The sequence below is a fragment of the Leptidea sinapis genome, chromosome 7 (assembly GCF_905404315.1).
Source record: "Leptidea sinapis chromosome 7, ilLepSina1.1, whole genome shotgun sequence".
In the NCBI taxonomy this organism is placed as follows: Eukaryota; Metazoa; Arthropoda; class Insecta; order Lepidoptera; family Pieridae; genus Leptidea; species Leptidea sinapis.
The window spans coordinates 1,409,022-1,433,165 of NC_066271.1; the positions used below are offsets into that span (position 1 = coordinate 1,409,022).

Below are 24,144 nucleotides of genomic sequence, written 5' to 3' on the forward strand. Positions count from 1 at the left end.
ATATTACTTCCATGAAGTTAATGTTATAAAAAGACAACTATGCTCTAGAATATCAAAATTTATCTCAGTGCGAATACAGTATCTTGGGGGCACCGCAGTGTCCCCGCCAAGTCGAGCAAAAACAAGCGGCACGGCCGTGTACCATCCTTTTCTCGAAGCAGTTCGTTCCCTATTTTCGATCCCTATAATTTTGTATCGGATAATATTAGAAGCCTAAAATTTAAAGCACTAAGCAATTTTATTTAATATAATTACGTATTATAGTGAGGTAAAATTGCGTTTTTAAAAAATATAAAAAAGATACATTATTTTTTCATGCGATGGCCTAGCTAATTTATTTACTTAAAACATAAAATATTTGTAATATTAATACGATCACTATAAGATGTTGTTAGGTTAGCTAATTACGTTATAACTTAAGACAGAAGTTAAGTTACGTTAAGTAGGAACTTTTTATGGTAGATGAAATAAGTTGCGAAATATTGTTTTTTTACAGGTTATGTTGTTAATGGCATTAGTTATCCTAATCTCAATACACGTATTTGATCAAACACCCAAAGCGGTTAATGTAAATACATTTTTGACAAAATAAAAATGGGTCCGAGCTGGTGGCTGCTAGAGGCGCTTCAGCCTTGAATATGACAATGATAACAATCCGTGAGTCGTTAACAATGACAGCTGAACGTTCCCGGATATCCCCCTCCAATTTTTAAAACTATATATAGGTACTAATATCCCTCCCTATTCACTCTAGTCATTTATTTTTTTAGAAGAACGAAATTATGTGATTTTGAGCCGAAATTTACATAATATAAACTTTTTCATCCTTACAAATAAACTTGGCATAAAATTATACCTGACAACACTGTCAAAACAATGATAATTTTGAAACTTTCCGAATGTCAAGTAGCCTTGCAAATAAACGCGGGAAACGTGATAAGTCCACCAATCATAATCAAAATGACTATTTGTAAACTTTTTGCATATTCTTGGTTTATTCTCAGGTATAACTTTATACCAAGTTTACTTGCAAGGCCGTATAAGTATTACCTTACATGTTATAAAAGATTTTTTAACATATTAAAACGTATACTTACTTCTGTATTTCACTTTTAAAGTTCACGTCTATTTACTTAATGGTATCGAAAAAAATTGTAGGTATAACAATAGCGAATTATAAATATTAAGTGAATGCGGAAGTTAGATTTTTGGAGATTAACGATTAAAGTGTTATTAAAAACAATAGCCTTTTTTAAAACTATCAGTAAAGTTCAATCTTTTAACCCATTTTCAATCACTGTCAAGAGCCCATTGTAGCGTAGATATAGAGTTAATTACTTTAGATCGGTTACGAAAGCCACGCTTTCCATATCTTCATCAGCAAAAACTGGTCGCTTGCGAAATAGGTAGCACGTAAATTTGCTACTAGTAGACAACTCTCTTGTACTATTGTTGAACAAGCTTTGCATTGTTCCGTTTCTAGACTTAAGGTGTGGTTTGAAAGTTAATTCATTTCATGGTAAAAATAACATTTTATGAATTGGGAACAAAAACTAGTTAACTATAGGATTGTTTTCAAGTTGTAAGACTTTTTGTTTCTTCATCGTGAGTTATTATTTAATTATTTTATGATAATGTTTGAATTGTTGATTTATCACGGGGAGTGTTCCGAAGAGCTGTTTCACCTGATTCCTGCCGCCGAATTCCATCTTCGCACGACGGATGTGTGGCGTTCCTCCACAGTGCGGTTATCAAGGAACTTTCTTCCACTTACAACCAAACTGTGGAATGAGCTTCCTTGTGCGATGTTTCCAGGACGATACGACATGGTTAACTTCAAAAAAAAGTACGTACATCTTTCTAAAAGGTTAGCAACGCCCCTATGATTCCTCTGGTGTTGCAAGAGAATATGTGCGGTGGTGATCGTAAAACCTCAGGACCAGTACGCATGTTTGTCCTCTCGACCATAACAATTAACAGCCATGGTACAAATATTTCACGTAAACCAACCCAAATCCGCATTTATAATCACAAAAGTAATTTCGAGTCCCAACTTCGTAAACAACAAAATTCCACATAACACACCCACTTGTAATCTAATCTAAATGTACCGAGAAAAACTTTGTTAATCTCTTTCACGTTTCGCTAAGAATTTAGTTCTTCTACTTAGATAAACCTTTGTTCAACTTAACCGTTATATTTGGCTGCGTTTGATTTTAAGCAAACACTACATCCGTTTGACCCTTGAGGCAGGCTAAGTACTGACCAAATAATAATATTATGTGCGTTTAACAAACATTCTAAATTGAATGTCATGTCATGTTCCCATAGGTTAGGCGGTATGTTTGAGGACATTAAGCAATTCTTTTTTATTCTTAATCTTAAAAAATGCAATTGAATCTTATTCTCTGTTTTTTTTTGAATAATACTTACTCGGTACTCGTTTATTTATTTAATAAACAAAATTATCTAAATATATATATAACAATAAGACACACTCGCAAAATCTCATTATTATTAAATCATTATTCGATTTACAGTTGAACTGTATTCGAATAATGCAACAAAATGTGATTTACAAATTAAATACTTATGTACGAAAGACAAACATGGCTAGATATTGTTTAAATTTAAATGTATATGAATTGTGTGATTGCAACCAACAATGGGTACATTATGCAATAATTATTTTAATAAAGTCACAAATAAACTTAATAAATATAAAAACACGAGCTATTAAATTTTAAGGTTGGGTCAACAATACGAATTACAACTACTTTTTCATATTGAGAATAAATATATTTTGCTCTGACTGATGGCACTCATAGTCGAGGTGTTAGCTCAGTTTTAATAAACACCCCCAAAAAAATTAGGTGTTCAGCCTTTGTTCAGCGTACCTTAATAAATTTTCACTTCAAAAATTCGAGCTAGTGACGTATTAAAAATAAATAAATAAAATTACTTCGAGATTTCTCATCGTTTATATCGTTGTGAAACTGATCGAGTCTATTTCTAATCGATGAAGATGTCAACATGTAAATGACAGCGTCTAAGTATAACTTAGAAGCTTAGAAAATGAACGTTAGCGGCACGTGCGCCGGCTTGCATAACCTTACAATTACCCGCGAAGGATACAAACCATTAAATAGACATTAATTATTACAAAAACCTGAACAATTTAAGTGCTTGAATTTGTATTATTAAAGTCTTTGGAGATTTGTAATGTATAATACTGATGAATTAGTTCTGTTCAATAAATAGATAATTATACTAAGCTTTCTGATAAGGAAACCAGAGATCATAGACGTTTGTAATAGTACAATCTATTCTTAAAAGAGTTTCTAATTCAAATATTTTTGAAGTAGAAACTCCTTTAGGTGCGTTGGGTATTTTTTGAGATGGGAAAAACAATATTTAAACTTGAGATACTGTAACCTTTACTCGTACTAACATCTCTGTGTATAAGTATGTACATAACATATTCAAAATCAAAACGTTTATTGAACTCATAACATTGATAAACAGTGGCTTAAGTTCAGTCATATACTTAATTTCATAACAATAAATAAATAATATTGAATATGACCGTACATATATACACACGCATGTTGGTATCTTTTGAGATGGGAAGAACAATTAAACCAGTGATACTGTTACCGTTACCAAAAACACTTAATTTAAAAGTATTTTTGTGGAAAAATAATGATTTCGTGACGATTCAAAAATACACACGTAATTATTCAAGTTTCCACTTCTATCGGCACTCTCAGAGCGCTGCAGTTATTTTTATGGAAAAAACTGACTAAACAAACAACATTATGGTCAGTGATTCGCCCTGGCATTGCGTTTCAGTGCCGCTGAAGATTCTTGATTGAACTTAAAACTCTGTGTGGCATCGCAATTATGATCTTCACTGTGTGATATTAGATGTTAAGTATCATTAGTCTAGCAACTTCACCAGCTAAGATGTCTTGTCAATCACTAAACAACAATAGGTACTTGGTACTATGATAGGAAGACATCACGTCATGAAAAAAAGCCTCCCAATTCCCGCTTGTAGAATATTTTGTGAAAATACACTCAAGGTGTACATACACCAACAATTGAAAGAATAATAAAATAATATTGTTTAGCACCTCATAATATTTTTTGAGAGATTCTATCACTAAACTTACAATGTATTTATCGCTTTAGTTTTTTTTTCTATGAGAAATAGGCACAAAGCTTAGAATCCGTAATTGTAAGGCTATAACCGAAGGACTTTAAGACTTTGCTCCAACTAACTTTAGCAATAACAAACATGATAAAATACCGGTTGAAGCAAAAATTTGTTGCACCATTTGACAATATTTACATGACGTCATAACTTTAGGTGTTAACCGTAATAGTCCGATGTTCGCCGGTAAAAGTTTTTGTCAATATTAAATAGATAGCTAAAGAGCGACTAGTCAAAAGTTTGAATTAAATATTCGATATTAGCTTGATATTTAACTTTTTAACTGTAACTATGCCATGGAATACAATGGTGCAACACACTCCGCAGTCTATGTTAAAATCAGCGTTACTGTTAACATTACATTTGACTTAAGCCTTAACTATACCAGCTAATATGATGCAACCCAACCTTACCTTATCATTTGATATATTCAAAACCGCGAAATGAAGGTAGTATGTCAACAAAAGCATTTGTATGGCTCTTTGCGCGCTTTCACATTATCTAGGCATCTGGGCGCGAACAATAGCTAGCGCATGCGTAATGCGTTATCTAAAATCTACCTCTTACCACAGCGTGCTCTCCTAATGAGTAGCTCCGTTCTAATTCTCGCTCTACGTGATAATTGAAACCCACAAACATAAAATTCTTATCGATACTGAAGAGAAACGGGGAAGTGAAAGAAAGACCTTGTTAATAACATCACAAAGATATGATCATTGTTTGATCTTCACTTTTAACGCCATTTGTGATCTTCTTTTTGATTGCTGCTTTTTTGATGTATTTGATGGGATTTCAGAAAAGAGTACCTCAACTCATCATTTATTAAAATACATTGTTTTTTGAAACAAAAATCTTTGTAGTAGAATTTTTTTGCCATTCCCAAATCAAAATTAAAACAAAATGTCTTATTGTATCATTTTTGTATACGTATCGAAAGATCGACATCTTTCGATACGTATACAAAAATGATACCTACCATTTCTGCTCCTTTACAATTTCCGAATTGAACAACTGTTAGCTTGCCTATAAAATTATCTCCTTTTTCAGGACGTGGATAAGAGTGACTGGCTTCTCGAATGATGAGGAGTAGGCAACGGAGGTGGGACCTTTATTTTGGAGACAAGCTAAAACCATCAGGTTAGTCCTATATTTTATTATGATGATAATCGATTGACGCTGTACTATTGCAAGTAATAAAAATTACTCAGGTTGTGGCAATTGAACAAGACATACCAAGATTTACGATCCATGCGTCACTCGAACGGTTGGTTCTGCTGTAAGAGCGCTCGGACAGAACGCGGCGCGGGTTCGAGACCCGCGTCTTTCATAAATTTTGGTTACAAATTTTATTTGTATAATTAATCCCAGAAGTGAGGGATATCATTTTAAAAATAACAAATTAGTTAGATGGAATATTTATGATCAAAGAATAAGTTATCTAGAGTTATCTAGGCTTATCTTTAAACTACACGGGATTTTTGTTTTCTATTTAGGAGAAACATTTCTACAGAATTCTTCTAGGAAAAAATCATGGTGAGATAGAATTTGATATAGAAAAAATGTATCAAAGGATAACTTATTTAAAGGAATGAAGCAACAATAGAGGCTATTTTATTTTATTTATTTATTTTATCCCTAGGATCTACTTTACAGTTGATAACATGCTCAACCCCAATAATTGCATAATAGGAAATCGACTCCCGAGTCGAGAAAGAGACTTTCGAGCCCCGCATAGTTCATAAATTTTGGTTACAAATATAATTTCATATTCAATCTATAATCTTTATTAATTACATACAGTTGTTTGAGTTGCAAGTTCGTCAGTCGAAACGAATAATAAAAACATATTAAGACTTTCTTGGTTAATAATGTTCGCATTATAACGTCTCCAAAGGTATTCTTAAAATAGCAATTGCAAGGCATTGTTATCCGAGGGCCGCATAAAGTGTCCTGGCAAATGAGACTTAAGCGCCATGAAAACATCGCACGCATTCATTTGAATATTGTCATATCTCGCCCACGCCACCCCACACATAATTCCACGATTTAAACATCCCGGTGAAATATATCTTCACGAAGCGAGCGATAAATAACAAACAAATTACATTGTTCTCGCGAACGTGTGACATTTGCATGCTCGAGAAATGTATGAAACTTTAAATGTAGACAATAGATTGATAAAATGAGTTAACGGGTACATGAATCCCGATGAACATGTACTACATGAGTGACTATTTGATAGTTTTTCTTAGTTTTCGCACGGTCTGAATTCTTGTTAACTATGTTATATGTAATTAACTAGGTTTCTATTCGTGTATTACTGTATACATATAGATACACAGATAAATCTTGTTTTGTCTTGTTTTTATTATTATTATTGTTCCAAATAAAATTGTATTATTAAAAAAATATGAAATAGCTTTTTTGTCCTTGTATGTGATAAAACATGTATTCAAGTGTTACCCTATGTTGTTACGAGTTATAATACCTTTTCACACGAAACAAAATTCAATTTAGTTCATAAGCAACGAATATATACTTACTTAAGGTAACAAACAAAACACAGTCAAACTAAGCACAATAAAACACAAGATTTGCTATAACCACAACTTAATCGAGCGAAAATATTTCACTACACCTTTTAGAACAATTACGACAATTAGATAATTGTTACGTCACTAAATGCAACTGTTTCAGTATAAGAACAGTTTATGACAATCTTATATATTTTAAGAGAACTATCATATTTGACGATTTATACCATAGTCTTTTGATTTTATGTTATGTTTGTTTTACATATTTACTTATGTTTATTAACGAATTACTAGTAATTGACACATTAACAAATTAACCTAATACTGTCGTACAGGTTGTAAACGAACATAATACTGTGGGGGCCCTTACTTATTATTATTTACATTTAACTCTGTATAATGGCTGTCAGCCCCTCTAATATAAATAAATAAATAAAACGAAGCAAAATCACATAAGTAATTGATAACCTTCTGAAAATAAAAGAAAACAACATTAAATAAGCATTTTATGTAAAATAGAACCAAATTTCGGTTGATATCAGATTAGAAGAATAAAGCCATACGTTATCATTACTAACCAATGCTAGTGCAGTATTTATAATTTCTATTAGTATCATTTTTTTTAGATACTCAAGCAAATAAATTCACTTGCGACAAATATAAGTAAGACAGTGCTGTGATATGCTCTGTATCAGTCAGGACACCTGATCGATCCATTAGCGACAGGAGTCACTCCATATAAAACGGTTTGGAAATAAGGAATTCATTTATTTGAATAATGATTATGTTTTCAGAGAGACAGAGACATTGCCAGCTCCAGTCGCGATCATCATGATAAATACGATTTGTTATTAATTAATTTTAATAGTTTAACACATAATTTAAGTATCATGTTTATTTAATTTTATATTACGAGTGTTGTTACTATTGTGTGGGTATTTGATGAGACTTAGCCACGTTCTTGTTCATTCGGTTAAATTCGGGTTGAGTCAACTAAGAGAGACGAGGAGAGTTTATCCACAATTATTTCAATTTGAGGACTCACTTTTTTATGGCTTGTCAGGCAAGCCGAAATAGCCTTTATATTTTAGCTAAAACATTTATTTAAATTTTATAAAATTTTGAGCATAATATTATCTATTCTCTAAATATTAATTTTATTTCATAGGATACAGAAACAATTTTACATTCAATTACGTAATCCGGGCTAAACTGTTATAGCTACATAAAGTCGCAACAATAAACTGTTAAATGTTATATTTGCTCAAGTCTAAAACGTCAATTACACGCTAATGGCTAATTTCAACACTCCTTCATGTAAAAGTAAATACTTTTAACGACCTTTAAATCCTTATTCTGACATGTCGAGTGAATGCGTGACAATTTTGACAAACAAATGATGTTTTAATGTTTACTCTTTCGCGATCATTCATCACGAATTAAATTTTTATCTTGCTTTGAATGGATAAATTGGAGCAGTGGGAGGCTTCTTTGCACAGGATGCCGGCTAGTTTATAGATACCAACGGTGCCTATTTCTGCCGTAAAGCAGTAATGTGTGAGCTTTATTGGTTTACGGTCTGAAGTGCCGTAGCTAGTGAAATTACTGGGCAAATGGGACTTAACATCTTATGTCTCTCTGTGACGAGCGCAATTCTAATGCCGCTCAGATTTTTGGGTTTTTCATGAATATTGAGCGGCACTGCGTTGTTATGGTATACAGAGCGTATCAATTACCATCAGCTGAACGTCCTCCTCGTCTCGTCACTTATTTTCATAAAAAACAAATGACTGCTGAGTGTCTAAAACAAAATAATTTCTCGTTCGCCTGCTTTATAATAATAATAAAGCCCTTTTATTTCCTTAACTAACATTATGACATAAAAATAAGAAATATATACATTTAAATATTATTTTCATAGTTAAAGCCCCTGGTGGGTATAGGCCTTCTCCATCAATTTCCAGGTTGTTCTTGACTTTGCTTTCTGAGTCCAGTTTTCTCCAGCAATTTTTTCAACCCATCGTTCCTTAGGGCATCGTCTGACTCTCTTGCCTCATGGTCCAAACTAATTGGAGACCAGCTTTGTCCACCGTCCATCTGTTGACCTGACCACATGACCAGCCCATGTCCACTTCAGTGAGATATATATAATATTAAACCGGCCAGGTGAGAGCGTGAGTTAAATGTCTAATAATTTGAGTAGGTAGTATTAATATATACCAAAGCCAGTTGTGCCACGAGTAACATTTAAGTTAAATATTAATATAAGTAAATACATAAATTATTTGTAGCAAACATATTTGTTATCCCATATTATTGGGCCACGCTTGGTACACAGATTACATTCGTTACTTTATGTGGAACAAGCTTCAACGTTATATTAATTTCGCGGATACGTTGATTTGTTGGCTTCTGCGTATTAATTACTTCTAATTGCTTTAAGTTTTGCAACGAAATTGAACCCTGAGAATTAGTTGAATATATTCTGAGCAATGTTTCTAATATATCTTACATATTTACCTAGGTATTTTTTCTAAAGATATATTTTTATCCAAATAATGTGCAAGATTATCAAGTCGCAAACTTATATTTATTTGGTTATATATTTTTAAATCTTTTTTATAAGCCATACATCTTATTGATTCAGCCGTCTTAACTGATAAAAGAAAAACGAATGAAATTTTTTACATTCTTAAAATTCTAATTAGCTACCAATTAGTTATGTTCAACAAAATAATGATTAATAATACTGTATTTAAGAAACCTAAGTAATAATACGAAAAAAAAATTGAAATGACAGTAGTGTAAAAAGTAAAAATGCACCCAAAACCATATACAACACATCGTCAAAAATGTATAATGTCTTTAACGCAGTTTATTAAGTGCCTGATTAAGTAATCTAACAGTCGTAGTTGTTGTAAGAGGTGCGGTAAAACTTTTTCGATTGTGATTAATAAAACTGTACCAAATTTACTAAACTAATAATACCAAAAAAAAACTATATACTTCCGTGGATACTTCCGTATTAACTATTAGTTATTGCCAAACAATAATAACTCGTACATACACACATGCACAAGAGAAAATCAAATCTTCATAACGACCTTATGAAATATTATGTTTTCCACATTATTTGTTTTTTGTCACCCAACAGTTACAATACCGTAACAATATCAAGAGCATTACTCAAAAATCTTAAGTTTGAAGTTGTTAAACATAATCAATCTTTTAATTCCCGTTTTCCTCAAACAAGACACAAGAAGCCTAGTTAAGATAAAAAGTACAATGAATGTAAAAGTACAAATTTAAGATAACGATTATATAGCAATTGATATTCCTCGAATGCCGCGATTTTAAAACAAAAAAGAAACATTTAAACATGTAGCTATTGATATCAATAAATCTAGCTACCACAATTACGCTGCTATAATAAACGACTATCTTTAAAGTAGCCATTTGCGGATTAAAAAATAAAAGTTGTTCGAGATGCGGTGAAGCAATTAACGTCATGAGCTAACTAATAAATTGTTGATGCTATATTTACGATTGGGACTCGTGGCCGTGGTTTGAGTGACTATAATATACATAATTATCTACGTACTTATACTTCATAAAATACTAGTAATTTTTATGTGTAAAAAATCTATCAAGTCGACCAAATACAACAATTTATTGTTTGTCATGTGGCCGCGTGTCTGTCTGTCAGTTCGCGAAAAACTCAAAAACTACTGGAGCGATTTTCATGCTGTTATCACAAATGGATAGCGTGTTGTTGAGGAAGGTTGACAATATTTGTCACAGGTCTCGGTTCTCGCTTAAACGCTGTCTAAGCCCTTTGAGATTTAACAAAATAATGTGTGGTGGAATATTCATATTTCATTAATTAAGGTTCTATAGGTCTAGAGAAAATGGCATATGTCTATCTCTTAAGGATGACAATACTATATTATCTATTTTAATACCTGCTTTAAGAATTGGAAATTATATAACGGTTATGTAAAAGCTATTTACAGAAATAAAATTTTAATACTTATCATTTTATTACTACATATTATAAAAATCATTCAGAAAATATATGTTTTTGTTTCAATCTGAACTCATAAGCCTTGATAACACATTTCCGAAGGTTTTAGACCACATTATTCCCGAAATTACATATTTTTTTTCTATTGACAGAACAGCGTCTGTCGGGTCAGCTAACTAAATATAAATATACATAACTCGCTGTCTTTAATAACAAAATAATTATATTATATAATATGTATTGGTTAAAAAAAATTGGTTTAAATTTGCTCTGGCTGAACTTGCTACCTTAGCGTCATACAAATAGTTCCGATAAAGCAATGAATTACATGTCTGAAGTAAATTTTTAGAGTATATTACTATCTTTCATTTCATAACAATGGTTTATTTTTTAAAAATATAAGAGAGTCACGTTTATTCCACAATCGATAAATTTTCCTCTAGTATTGTGTGGAGTGATATCTCTCTTAGATAATTTATATGTCTAGATAGAGCCTCTTGCTGTTAGGCAATGCATGACAACAGGCCAGGTTTATTACTTTAGTGAGCATGATAGCCACGTCTTACACTCGCGACACGTTAGTCACTTTGTGTAAGTGTGGCTGCGTTGCTGGAAATAGAGGCTATAAGTTGACTGCTATTTTTTTCGACGTAGAATATGTACCCAATAATGCGTGACCAACATCGTATTGTCAATGTGTGCGTAAGCTTGTGGTGTAAATCACAGAGCTTAGTATTCAAAATAATAAAGAGCTAAAATGCCGAGGACTGACGGGTTACGATTTGTCAATCAAAAATAGCTACAGTAACTATAGATCCGTCTAGACCTTTTCTATCTTGCTGTATATCTGTTAGAGATGTTCTTCTTTTTTCTTTTTCCATTCGCAAGTATATAGTAAGTCTATGGTTAATAGTAATAATATGACAGATTACTAATTAGAACTGTCAATAGAAACTCACGTTCGGACACTTGACACTTCCTTCGAGTTGGTACTCAGTTCCATATCTTTAATCTTGACTGTATATCCGCATGTCTATATAAGTGGCGGGTGTCTCCTTTGCTGTGATAATTTATATCATTTCAGTTACTATTTTCAATGAAGTTTCCGCTTTGATGGATTTATTTCCAATTATAAGAAAATTTTTATTGATCAATTGCTCGCATAAAATAATTTTAATAATACTGTACTTTTAACTCATTCGTATTTAATTATTTACATTCTATATATATACTTTCTTAAACATACATAAATACATAATAACATCAATGTCTCGGAAACAAACATCCACATTCAAAATACAAACCTTAACCGGCTTTTGGACTATTCGGAGGTCCTTTATTAGTACGAATTTGCAGTAACGCCCCGTCTCACACGACGGATATGCACTCATAGTGCGCGGCTTGACAGGGAGAGGAACCTCTACACACAAGTAGATACCGATGAATTCTAAGTAAAGCCAATTTAAATAAACAAACATGATAGTAGTGTTCAAAAATTAAAATTATTGATTTTGTTCCCGAAGGTTAACCGATGGGGACCCGTTCTTAGGACTGTGCTAACCGTCCGGGAATCAATCTTTCTATCAGCGAGGTATAATATGTCGACAGCTGCAATAAACAGATTATGTATTAATATTTTTACACTACAAAAATATTTTAAAAATACACAGTATTATATCTCATACGATGGTACGAAAACCTACGTGCGTGTGTAAGTCCGATACAACTTGACCAGTTTTTTTTTTATGTCTGAATATTCTCACGCTCTAAGCTTTCTTTATGGTTGTAGATAATGGCTTAAGACTTTTAATAGTGTTATACATCTGATCAAAATTATGTTACATAATATTCTATAAAAACAGGAAGAATTAAAGGTAAAACAAAAACAAATTCCTGCCTCGCACAGCCACTTTGTGGAATTACTTACCGTTTGCCTCTCTTTTAAAACAACCGGAATTTCGAATTCTATCCCTTCTTTTAAACATATTCTCCGGGTCATTGCGCTGTCAGAATCTATTTTTACTAAACAGAGAATTACTGAAATATATATTCTATAAATTATCATATTATATCTCGTATGACAATAATTTCTCTGGCATTGACTGCAGAAGACTTAATAAATAAACGAATATATCTTTGCCGCTAGAAGCAATTACGCAAGAATACCTCTCAGTTGAAAACTGGAACCTATTCCATACATGATAAAGCGCGAAGGTGATTAAATAAATAAGTATTGCTCTTGTCAAGAGGTGCAGCTATCGCCGATTGTTAAGTAATATTGGCTCTGTGCTGCCTAAAATGTCCTTCCGCATAAACGGGTTGGTTAGCAATTCCTGCGTTGTACATAGTCAAGGAGCTCGGAAATTTAAAATATCTATAACTAAGTACCATCGACAAAATTGAATCATGACCCACATTACTGATTATTCTTTTAAAATCATTTAAGACAGGTAGGTTTATATTTACATGAAAAAGATTGTATGACAATTGGTGGACCTCAGTGTCTAATATATGACATAATAATAATATGTAACATAGGAAATGTATGTTCAAGCTAATTTTGACGTAGGTACTTGTTTATTGTGACTGTAGGAAAATGAAATTAAGGTGGGACACGATTTAATATTGTCGACAGTACATATAAATTATCAAAACTTACGTACTAAAATAACTTTCAATTGAATTTTTACGCAATAAATATATGATGCACATAAAAAAGTTACTAAGTCTTATTTTAAATATCATCTAATCTAATTGATTTTGGGCCAAACTTAATATTCCTCCGTGAATTATGACCCGATAACATTTAATTGCTCTCATGCTCATCAGATGTTATTGTTATGAATTCAGATATTTAACTGTTATCAATTAAATTTATCATTTTGGACAGTATCGACTAATAAAGTAAATTTTAAATCTATTGTTATATGACTTTATAGTATATAATATATAACTTACTTATTTTGAGCCTGGATCAAGAAATTTTAGTTAAAATAAAGAATATACCTGAAAACCTACAAATATCTTCACACGAGTAAAATATTCCTTCATTTACAAACTAGTGAGATCTTTTGTTCAGCTCTTAGACTAAAGAGACTGGTTCTTTGCATTATACAACCTATAGGTTAATAGGGTATCATTAACCAACGCCTCTAGTAGTCCTATCCCTAGTTCTCGGTTTATCATTGATTCTGAGTTGATAATATCTTCGAATGATTGCATTACAATATTTAACAGTTTTACAAAACGATATATCTACGTTGAATCTTAGAACACCAGGTCATAATTATTTCATCTTCTTTATAGAAATATATAAATGTTATGGGTTGTGTAAAGTGTTAATTCAGCTATTTGTCACACGAGGCATCGGAAGGAGATGTTGGCTCACCCGACTCTGGAACGAGCCTTGTTAGCGGAATCAATACTTAGAAAAAACATAACATTTTCACAATTTTTTATTGACGCAAAATAAAGCCTCACTTAATATTTTTTTGCTTAAAAATATAATAAAACAGAAGTCGTAAAGGAGTGTGAGTCACTCTATGCTTTTGATACGTAAACATTCCTACGAGCAGTTACCTCGAGGTATATAAGCAATCGATTGTCAATCGCTAACCACGACGAAAGTGCTTTTATTCCAGTCATCGGCACATATTATCCTTTCTCTGTTTATTAGAACTGAATAAAAGTTCTACCAGAGAACCATGAAAAAAGTGTATTGAAAAAAACGTTTGAGTTCCATGGTAGATTTGGCTTTGTTAGATTGGTCCATGACTTTACAGCCACTAGTAACTTATAGGTAAGTAGCGTGAAACTAGCGCGTGACGTCTTATTCGCGCCTCAGCCCTGGAGGTCTACTCGCAAAATCGACAATGATACATTCGGAACGATACGATAATACTCCGAATATATCGCAACTACCCTACTCTAACAAATGTTCGAATTCCTTATCGTTTATCGTTACCATAGACTAATATTTTGATTTTTTTACAATGTTAGTGTGAATGAAATACGTTCAAACCTAAACATTATCTGTGCTACGTCGCTGTTAAGTGTCAAAAGTCAAAACATAGTTTACGCGCTAAGAACCATGCCAGACTGTGCACCACCAATTTGGTATCATTAACACATAATGTAAATGTTAAAAAAATATGTAATGAATATAATATGACCATTTAAAATTGATGAATTGAGTTTCATTTAAAATGTATCTTACTATGAGCTATTTAAAATAACTATTACCTTAAAAGTTAAACACTATTTTGTGGCATCGCTAAACTAAACTGAGCTTTGATTAAACTAAGTACAAAAAAGGCTTTAACACATGATTGATTAAGCATTAATAAGCCTGTAATATTTATCATCTTAGTATAATTACAGTAATCGACAGTTGCACTGTTATGAAATATTAAGCAATATAAATTGGGTCCAGAATTACATATCATGTAACGTATTAGTCGATAGTAGAAGTAATAAAACGGATTATAAGAATACAAGAACAAAGGACACAGATTAAAAACATAAATCTTAATTTCATAACGCCATTATATTTGTACAAGAGATTCTGATCCACCCACCGGGTTTGTTTCGTGAAAGCTGATTTGACGAGCTGTTGTTCTCGATATCAGCTGACGAGAGAATATTGCGTTACAAACGATTACGTAAGCAAATCTATAGCTTCATGATAATTGCAATGTATTGATAGGAAGCGTATTTTAATATTATAGGGTTTATTTACTTGTAGGACTGTAATCTAAGATAATTTATCTGTCTAGATAGAGCCTCGTGCAGCTAGACAACCGATGAAAACTGTTTTACACTCGTGATTTGCGTGTCATTTTGTGTTAGTGTGTGTACAGTGCTCAACATAGAGGTTAACAGTGAACCTCCATTTTTTTCAACGTTTTCACAGTTTTAAAGTATCTTGCCACATATTCGCAATAAAGCTGATATGAATTACCTTAAATGTATATAATTTGCAGACAACGACCAAAAAGTAAAGTAATTTATCAATTTGCTGTTTTGAAAACACACTGGAATCAGAAATCTTTATACAATGTAGTAATAATAAATAGTCTTGCCAAACTATCGTTGATGTTGTGGCGAACTGTATTGCATTAGAAATGAGCTAATAATCCGTTATTATATCTATTAACTGTAATGATGTGATCCTTTTTAAGTTTGCAATTCATTTTGAAATATAATTACATCATAACGATAGTATATTTACTCTTCATATTCTTAGCTAATCCCAATTAATAAGGATTGAAAAACACACAGCTCTTTAATTGGATTCAAACCGCTCATCTGGTCTCATGCACTCATTCATTCATATTTATTTATTTGCTCCTCTCTCCTTCACATCATAATATACAAATATGATTGAATATATTAATGTAACAGATTTTTTTATTATTTTCAATTTACTTCATAGTGACAACACATTTCTATAATTATTTCTTTTTGCAATGGCTGTTGTTATTACAATCCTTGAGCGGCTTTTCCAAATAAAAAATTATAATACACCTAGAATTTCCAATTACTTTAAAAATACATACAGTCAGCGAATAAATTTTTTTTTTTTTGTAATAAAATTTTTCATATTTTTATTAATACCTATTTCTTACTTACAAGGTACTTAAATAGCTACTTCTCATTTTGAATATAACTATACAGTTAAGTAGGTACTTTATATCGTAATCAGTTTACTTGCATATTTTTGATAAACCCAGATAAGCGTCTTAGTTTGAGCAACACATGAGGATTCTAGCTAGGGTTTGACACTAAAATCATTTTTGTCTAATTCTGGCTTCAAAACCTCCTATGCATAGCGAAAAGTCTAATTTTGATATGAGGCATCATATATCGTTTAACTTTCAGTGTAAGAGTGCCCTGAGAGACATTAATTTATTAATAACCACCAACCAACAAGTGAAAATAACAGTTTATAGTCCGTTAATAGTTTAAAGTTTTTGGTCAACATCAAAAAGCATATAATATTAATATTTGTTAGACTTAGAGCATTTGTCGTACTTTTGTTTGACATGGTGTCGACAGGAAATAGGAAATCCTCTTCAATGGGACACGGTCACGTTTTGGTTGTGCATCTTGAATGCACTATTCGATAATATGAACGAGTTGAAAATATCATTCATTTTACCCATTGAATAGAATAAATTTTATTGTATATATTGAATAGCAATAATATATAGTAAGAATTATTTAAGCTCTTTGTAAAGTAATAAATCAGTTTAAATAATAAACGTACTTTTGTCACTGAGTGTACACGCTAGTAGGTACATCCTTAAAATCAAATTAAAATATTTTAATTGAAGTTTTATTGAACAGGTTTTTGTAAGGGTTAATGAGTTACCGTACCAAAACTTTAAGATGCTTTTACAGTGTCATGAGTACTAATTTTATTTTAATGTTCCGCAAAAAGTTAATAAAACAACCCAAACCCTGGATTTTCCACTCATAAAAACAATTTATAGAAACATACATACATACATATAATCAGGCCTCTTTCCCGTAGGTCTAGTCAGAGACCACTTCTTTCCACTTGCTACGATCCTTACATACATGTTTCGCTTCGTCTACTTTCATTATTTCTTTCATACATGCCCTCCGTTTTAGGGTACTCTTGACCTGGCCTTTTTCCAAGACGTCCCTGTTTTGATCTTGAATCGTCCGCCAAGGTCTTCCCCTTCTAACACTCTTCATTCACACTGGCCTTATTCACTTTCTTCGTCAATCGTTCTTCATTCATTCTCTCGACATGTCCAAACCATCTCAGCATTTATAGAAAAAACTCTTTTAATACTTATTTATAGAGCCAGTCCAAGTTATTTATTAATAAGTATCTCGATGATTGATGAGATCAAAATCAATATTCATTCAATTGATAATAAATGTAGTTTAATTATTTAATTCTTATTGTTGTTATGTGATATTTATAATTGTAAGATTAAATTTTTTTGGTTCGCCTAAACGATGAGACTTATCTGTAATTAATTGGCTTCCTGACATTACTTGACATAATTTTTTATTTAAAATTTATAGCTGCGGGTACTATACTTACAAATAAATAAAAATTTTGCCCTTTTTTTAAGTTTCTAGTTTCTTACACAAGTTTGCATAGAAAAAAGTTCCTTGAAATGCTTGTTAGGACATATCTAGATGATACTTCATCAACATTGCCATTTCTTTCTTAGTTTAAAACGCATACTTCGGTTACTATTTTGGGTAATTTATGTTTATTTTTAGTGACTTTTTATCTCTTATGTGAAGCTTACTAGCTCGTATATGACTTAACAAATGGGCTCATGAAATACTTCATAACTTAAAAGCTTTTTGAAATTTGAACGAACACCATATGAATGCTACGTGATTTTTTTATATTCTTCAAAAGTCGCTCTACGTTCTTGCATAATATAATCGATATTCATTAATTCGGTATTTGTTCTATGAGTCATTGGCGACAAACAGAGACTTAGAAGTGTAGGCGAAACCATCGGTAAAGCTAGTTAATGCGGTGTGGCGACCCCAATGAATAATAATAGGAAACAGAATGAGATTTATCGTGATTCCAGATAAAATACAAACGTTTACTACAAGTGATAAATAATTGCAAATGCATTGAATATTTCAATTCATCGATAGTGAATTCATTTGTTATTATAATCTTCTAGCTGTTGGGTCATTACAATGACGCCACGAGCTGTAACACAAATCACTGCGTCTAGTAATAGATACCTAAATACTTTAATAAGTGCTGTACGAAGTGTAAAGATATAAGTGTAATGTTTATTTATTCAAATTTAATTATTACCAACATTTATGGACGATGCGGGACTTGAAACCGCGCCTGTTGGGTTCCTCCGAGCACTCTTACCAACTGAGCCAACCGTCAGAGTGACGTTTCGACCATAATAGACCCACAACCTAAGAGTTAAACAAGTTGTACCAAGATTTACGTTCGATGTGTCACTCGGACAATTGGCTCAGTTGGTAAGAGCGCTCGGAGGAACTCGAGAGGCTCAAGTACGACTCCCGCATCGTCCATGAATTTCGGTACAAATTAAATTTGTATATTTTATCCCAGGAGTGAGGGATATCACTTAAAAATAACGGTGTGATAAAAAATAAATAAGCAACAACCAATTATATATACCAACGAACTCAATACCTCCTCTTTTGATTTGTATGTAACACATAACATAACACATATCATTAATCACAATTTCACAATCAGTCAGTAACATAATATTGCTTGTATCAACAAATCACGTCCCAATTATATAAGTTGGTAGTCAAATTTATTGTCTAGCCGAACCGGCCGGCTGTAACAATGGCATAATGTTTTATAGTCTTAAATAAACAATACCAGATAAAAGTTGTTCTAGTTAATTTATTTCTCTTGAACTATGTTGATATGTCTTTAAAAATGAGGCCAGAAAGATAGATATTTGGTTTAGGTACTTAACCAGCCGGCAAAGTTATTAGGGCAATGGTCACAACTTTGTCCTTTAACTCTAAGGATACACATTTATATAAATAAAATAGTTTAAGGAATAAAACGCGTGTAATTGTTGCTGTACTATTACATAAGCATAGTACATTAACATAGTAAATTATAGGCCTTCATAAAGCTAACAGTTATGTCGTTTTGTCGTAGATCATACCTTAAAAATATCTTTGGTCTTTATTTAACGATCATAGGTTATGAGACAATTCCGAAAAACATTTCTTGAAATTTATTCAAAGGTTTTATCTAGAACCACAAGAGCATTGTCGGCCTTTAATGTGGATAATATTGAATTCAAAAATTTTACTTGTGTTACACATTCATATAGGGATGGCCGTTAACGATTGTAGCGCGCACAAACAGACAAACAAAAAAAGATATTAAAAACAAATTTATTGAACTCAATTGCAGAAGGACACCTCAGTTGTACCTAAATAAAATCATATCAATAACAATTTATTTAGATACTGAATGATAAAAGTTATGTTCATTTAAAATTAACCATCACTTCAGAAGAGGTCGAGCTTATAATATGAAGAAGTGGCAAGAAACCTATTGCCACTATTTTAAATCAACATTTACAGCTTTATCATCTTGCAAATTATATGAATTTACAGTTTATGTAAAATAATGAAACAAAAATACTCAATCGCCAAATACTTAATGACTTACCCAATTAGGTTTATTAAATAAATTTTAGTTAGTAAAAAACACAAGACTTATTGAGTAGGTACACTATATGCATCAATCGACACACTGTAAATAAATAAAGATATTATGGAAGCATTATATAAACAATTACAAACATAGCCACCATGGGTAGGGCCCGTACACAAGCATAGTGCATGGACCAGCCATCGGCCATTATTTTTTGTCATGATCCAGTAAGATAGTTAGAAGATACTAGTATAGTTAGAAGGTACTTACCACACTACCCTAAAAGGACGAAAGAAAAACCACTTTAAAGTGGGTGATCGGGAACAATCACATATCAATACTTATATAATCTTAAAAGCTTAACAATTTGATATTATTTTCATTATTCTAGTACAATAATATCTTATACATTTCATCAGAACTAGAAGAGAATTATGCAAGATGAGAGATTGAGCGTCCAAGTTGGGTCGAATCATGATTGCAAATCCAATTGTGACCGCAATCATCCCAGAATTCTGCGACCTGTCCTCTCATTTATCAAATGATTCTTTGTTTGCTCCCTTGTTTACAGTTGTGGAAATGTTTGTGATGAAACTTGAATTTCATCCGCGCGAATGTTCTATCTCGCTTCTTCGCTTAGAATTCACCGTTAGAATGTAGATTGTGTTTTTATCATAAACGATCGTATGAAAAGATTTTTTCTCATGACGCTATCAAGTCAAATTATCGTCCGTAATCCGACTTTACAGATAACCAATTTTTTCTCGTACAAATGTGACATTTGCTTACGAAGAATTGAGAGAAGAGAAACAATTGTAAAACTAAGACCTTGAGTATCATTATTTAGAAGGCAAAACCTTAATCTTCATAGATGTTGCAATATTTTCGTTCACAAGCAATCTTTTTATCGTTTTTATTAAAATGTCATTACAGATGTTCTTGCACCATGCTTCGAAACCAATTACTTCCCAATTTTGCCTTTAAATAAAATAAAAACAGTAACCAGCTAATCGATATTTAAATGTATTTGCAAAAAACAAACGTTTTAAGGTTGAGTGAATTGTCGTGATGTACCAGTTTTGATAGTTCACGTTTAAAATATATTATTATTATTATTATTACAAATGTTGACCCGGCAAATGTTGTATTGCCATATAAATTAAGTACCTCGCGCCCGCTCATTGTATGAATTGTAATGTCACAGTAGACATTACGTAGGACTACTGTGATAATGTTATTGACTGAATTGTTTGTATTGCGTATATATAGGTATTTGTAAGTCAAAAAATATATGTTCCGGATAAGTAATAACCAACATATCATAATCTAAACCTTCTCACGCTGTATATTATGGTATAAGTATTATTCCGGTTGGTTCAGTAGTTTTCGCAATATAACCGAAGGAAAAAAACGGCTATCCATTAATTAGTGTAGATTAAATTTAGAGGTCACTTTATACTGCAATAACTCCTAGAGACCAATCTAAGACTTTTCTTATTTAATTCAGTTCATTAGGAAAATAAAACCTGAGTTTGTATTCTCTCATAATTGAGTAACATTTTGATTTTTTTACTCAAGCAAGTCAGAATGTTCATAAATAATATAGTGCCGAAAAACGCAAAAAGTAAAAGTAAGTTTTTTTTGTAAAGTACTTTTTGCTACTAATTCTTCCGATAAAATTTCAACTTCTCCGCAGTAGCGTTATTTATTCTACTGCGCGATTTTCAAGGAAATTTCTTATACGTACAATAATATTATGGAATCTTCATCTATGTGTGGTGTAGCCAAGACGACACTATAATATACACTTTTCTAAAAGGCCGGCAACACACCTGTGATTCCTTTGGTTTTGCAAGAAATTGACGTTTATCCACCTCTTCCATAAAAAAAATATGACATCTGATCACTCAATTAATGTTAAGCAACATTATTATTAATTCGATTGACTGTGAGAATATGACGTTATTTGTTCATTAGTTTGTAAAGCTTTCACACTTTAACGTCTAAATATTTTCTCCGATCTGTAACTTTTTTCTCAAAATCTATTTAACTTTCCAAGGAAGCATTATGTAACTGAATTCCAGGCGAAGGTATTCGCAAAGCTAGTATAGTCATTTAAATAATAATATATTGATTCATTAAATCTTCTTACCATAGTCACGAATTCCCAATCAATAGTATATTTTAATGCATGTTTTTATTTAAATGCTCATAGTCATATAAAATTATGAAGCTGTTAATATTAACTTAAACGAGTGAAATGAGTTTCCTGCTACTTCTTCTCGTTAAAGTTCAATCAGTTCCGAACTGATGGTAACTGATATAATGTATATAAATATGACATTCGTAAGTGTAATTTTTTGACTTAAATGATTAAAACTATTTTTGATTTGATAATACCAATAGCTTCAAAGTGACCTTTTTTAATTTGTTACTACGCTTATTGAACTTTAATAGAACTACACATTTTAGTTAAAAAACGTGATCCTTAAACAAGGAATTTCTTTAAATAATTGTGCATTTAATTAACTTAATATTTTTTATTTCACGGGGGGGGGGGGTTTAAATTATTTAATAAGCAGTTAATTCTAAAAACAATTCCTATGGCATCTACTGTAAGAAAATAACCCCCAAATAATATTTTTTGTGTGTAATATAATTGTTTATATTATGAGAAGCTAATTCTTACAAAATTATAAATTACCATGTTAGAATATAGATATAACAACATATTTATTTAAGGTCTAATTAGTATTCGATTGGGGAAAAATTAAAATTTAAAACAAAGAAGAAAATTAATAAGGAAGATGCTCTTTCTTGTACTTAGTTTATAGTTGTTTTTTATATTTACTTATTTCATCTTAATTAAATCTTAGAATAAGATTTCTCGGTTCATTCGCTCTTCATAGAGTCGTCATGATTGTCATGAAGTTTTGTTCCTTCAATAGAATAAGATGGTAATTGTTTCCCGACACCTTCTGATCCAGAATATTCTGGGGATATATTTTAATCCCCAATGTTTTTTAAGTCATATTTTTTACGGGAGGGTAACCCGCTTCGTAAGGTTTTAATTGTTAATAACCTTTCCTTACATAACCATATTATTTTCCACATTTAAGTAATAACCTAAGTTTTTCTCAAGTTAAATGATTTCAATATTAAATTAGTCAACTTAGATTAGTTTAAGTTATCTTGGCATCTTTCTTAAATATCATACAAGGAAATCAAGAAAACATAATTTCAGCAAAAGGTGCTGAAACACTCTGAACGAAGGCCTAAAATAATACTTAGTACTAACCTCAAATATATAATAATTTAAAACACTAAACCATTGATATACAAAAAATAAACCAATTTAAATGATACTTGGTTACATCTGAAACTCGGTACAGGCTTTATGTTCTAAGCACGACGAGCCAATGAGACTTTGTTGATGTAACTCAATCGGTAATAAATAAATATAAACAAAAAAAGTTTGAGTAATGAATTGCATAAAACGGATATGAGTTACAGATTAATATGGGCCGGTACATAAAGCTCGGTAGAGGTTACATTGTATTATTATATGGGAGTATATTCTCTTCAGAGTAATCGAATAATAATAGCAAATTATTCCAGTTACTAACAGAATATTTTTACAATTTAGCAAATATAATTTGGCTTTGCCTTCGAGATAATCACGGAATTGTCAATCGCACGAGATATCGAGACTTAGTATTCCGATATTATTTTTTGTGTTTAATGCGCAAACTTGAGTCTTCTGGACTTTAAATTGGACAAAGTTCGTTTTACCCCATTCCGCGATCTTCTCACAGTACTCGATAAATTAAAATTAATCAATTTCCCTCATCACTTTTATCACATATTCAAAAACTGACCATAGGCTTATTACGAGTGTTTTTTGCAATCCCAAAAATTACTCAACGTGGCAAAAACATCATTTGAAAAATAACAATGTCTTAATAATAACAATTCATTACTGTACAAATGATTTAAGTTTTCTTTAGTGTTAATTGCGCCAATATTTGCTTTTAAAACAATTCGACACGTGTTTCGCCTCTACACGAGGCATCATCAGGACGTGTTGTCTCGCCAAAATCTGGCACGAGACTGTGAGTCGAGACTGTGAGTGAAACACGTGTCGAATTGGTTTAAAAGCAAATATTGGCGGAATTAACACTAAAGA

The 24,144-nt window shown here is 31.8% G+C and overlaps 1 protein-coding gene across 5 annotated transcripts in view; it reads left to right on the forward strand.

Moving 5' to 3' along the window:
- The window catches only part of LOC126965507 (cadherin-86C), a 169,612-nt gene that overhangs the window by 50,813 nt on the left and 94,655 nt on the right, over positions 1 to 24,144 (forward strand). For all 5 annotated transcript variants that reach the window (XM_050809139.1, XM_050809141.1, XM_050809142.1 and 2 more), the window contains exon 2: positions 5,264 to 5,353. The gene's annotated coding sequence lies outside the window, so the exon portion shown is untranslated. The remainder of the gene's footprint in view (positions 1 to 5,263; positions 5,354 to 24,144) is intronic.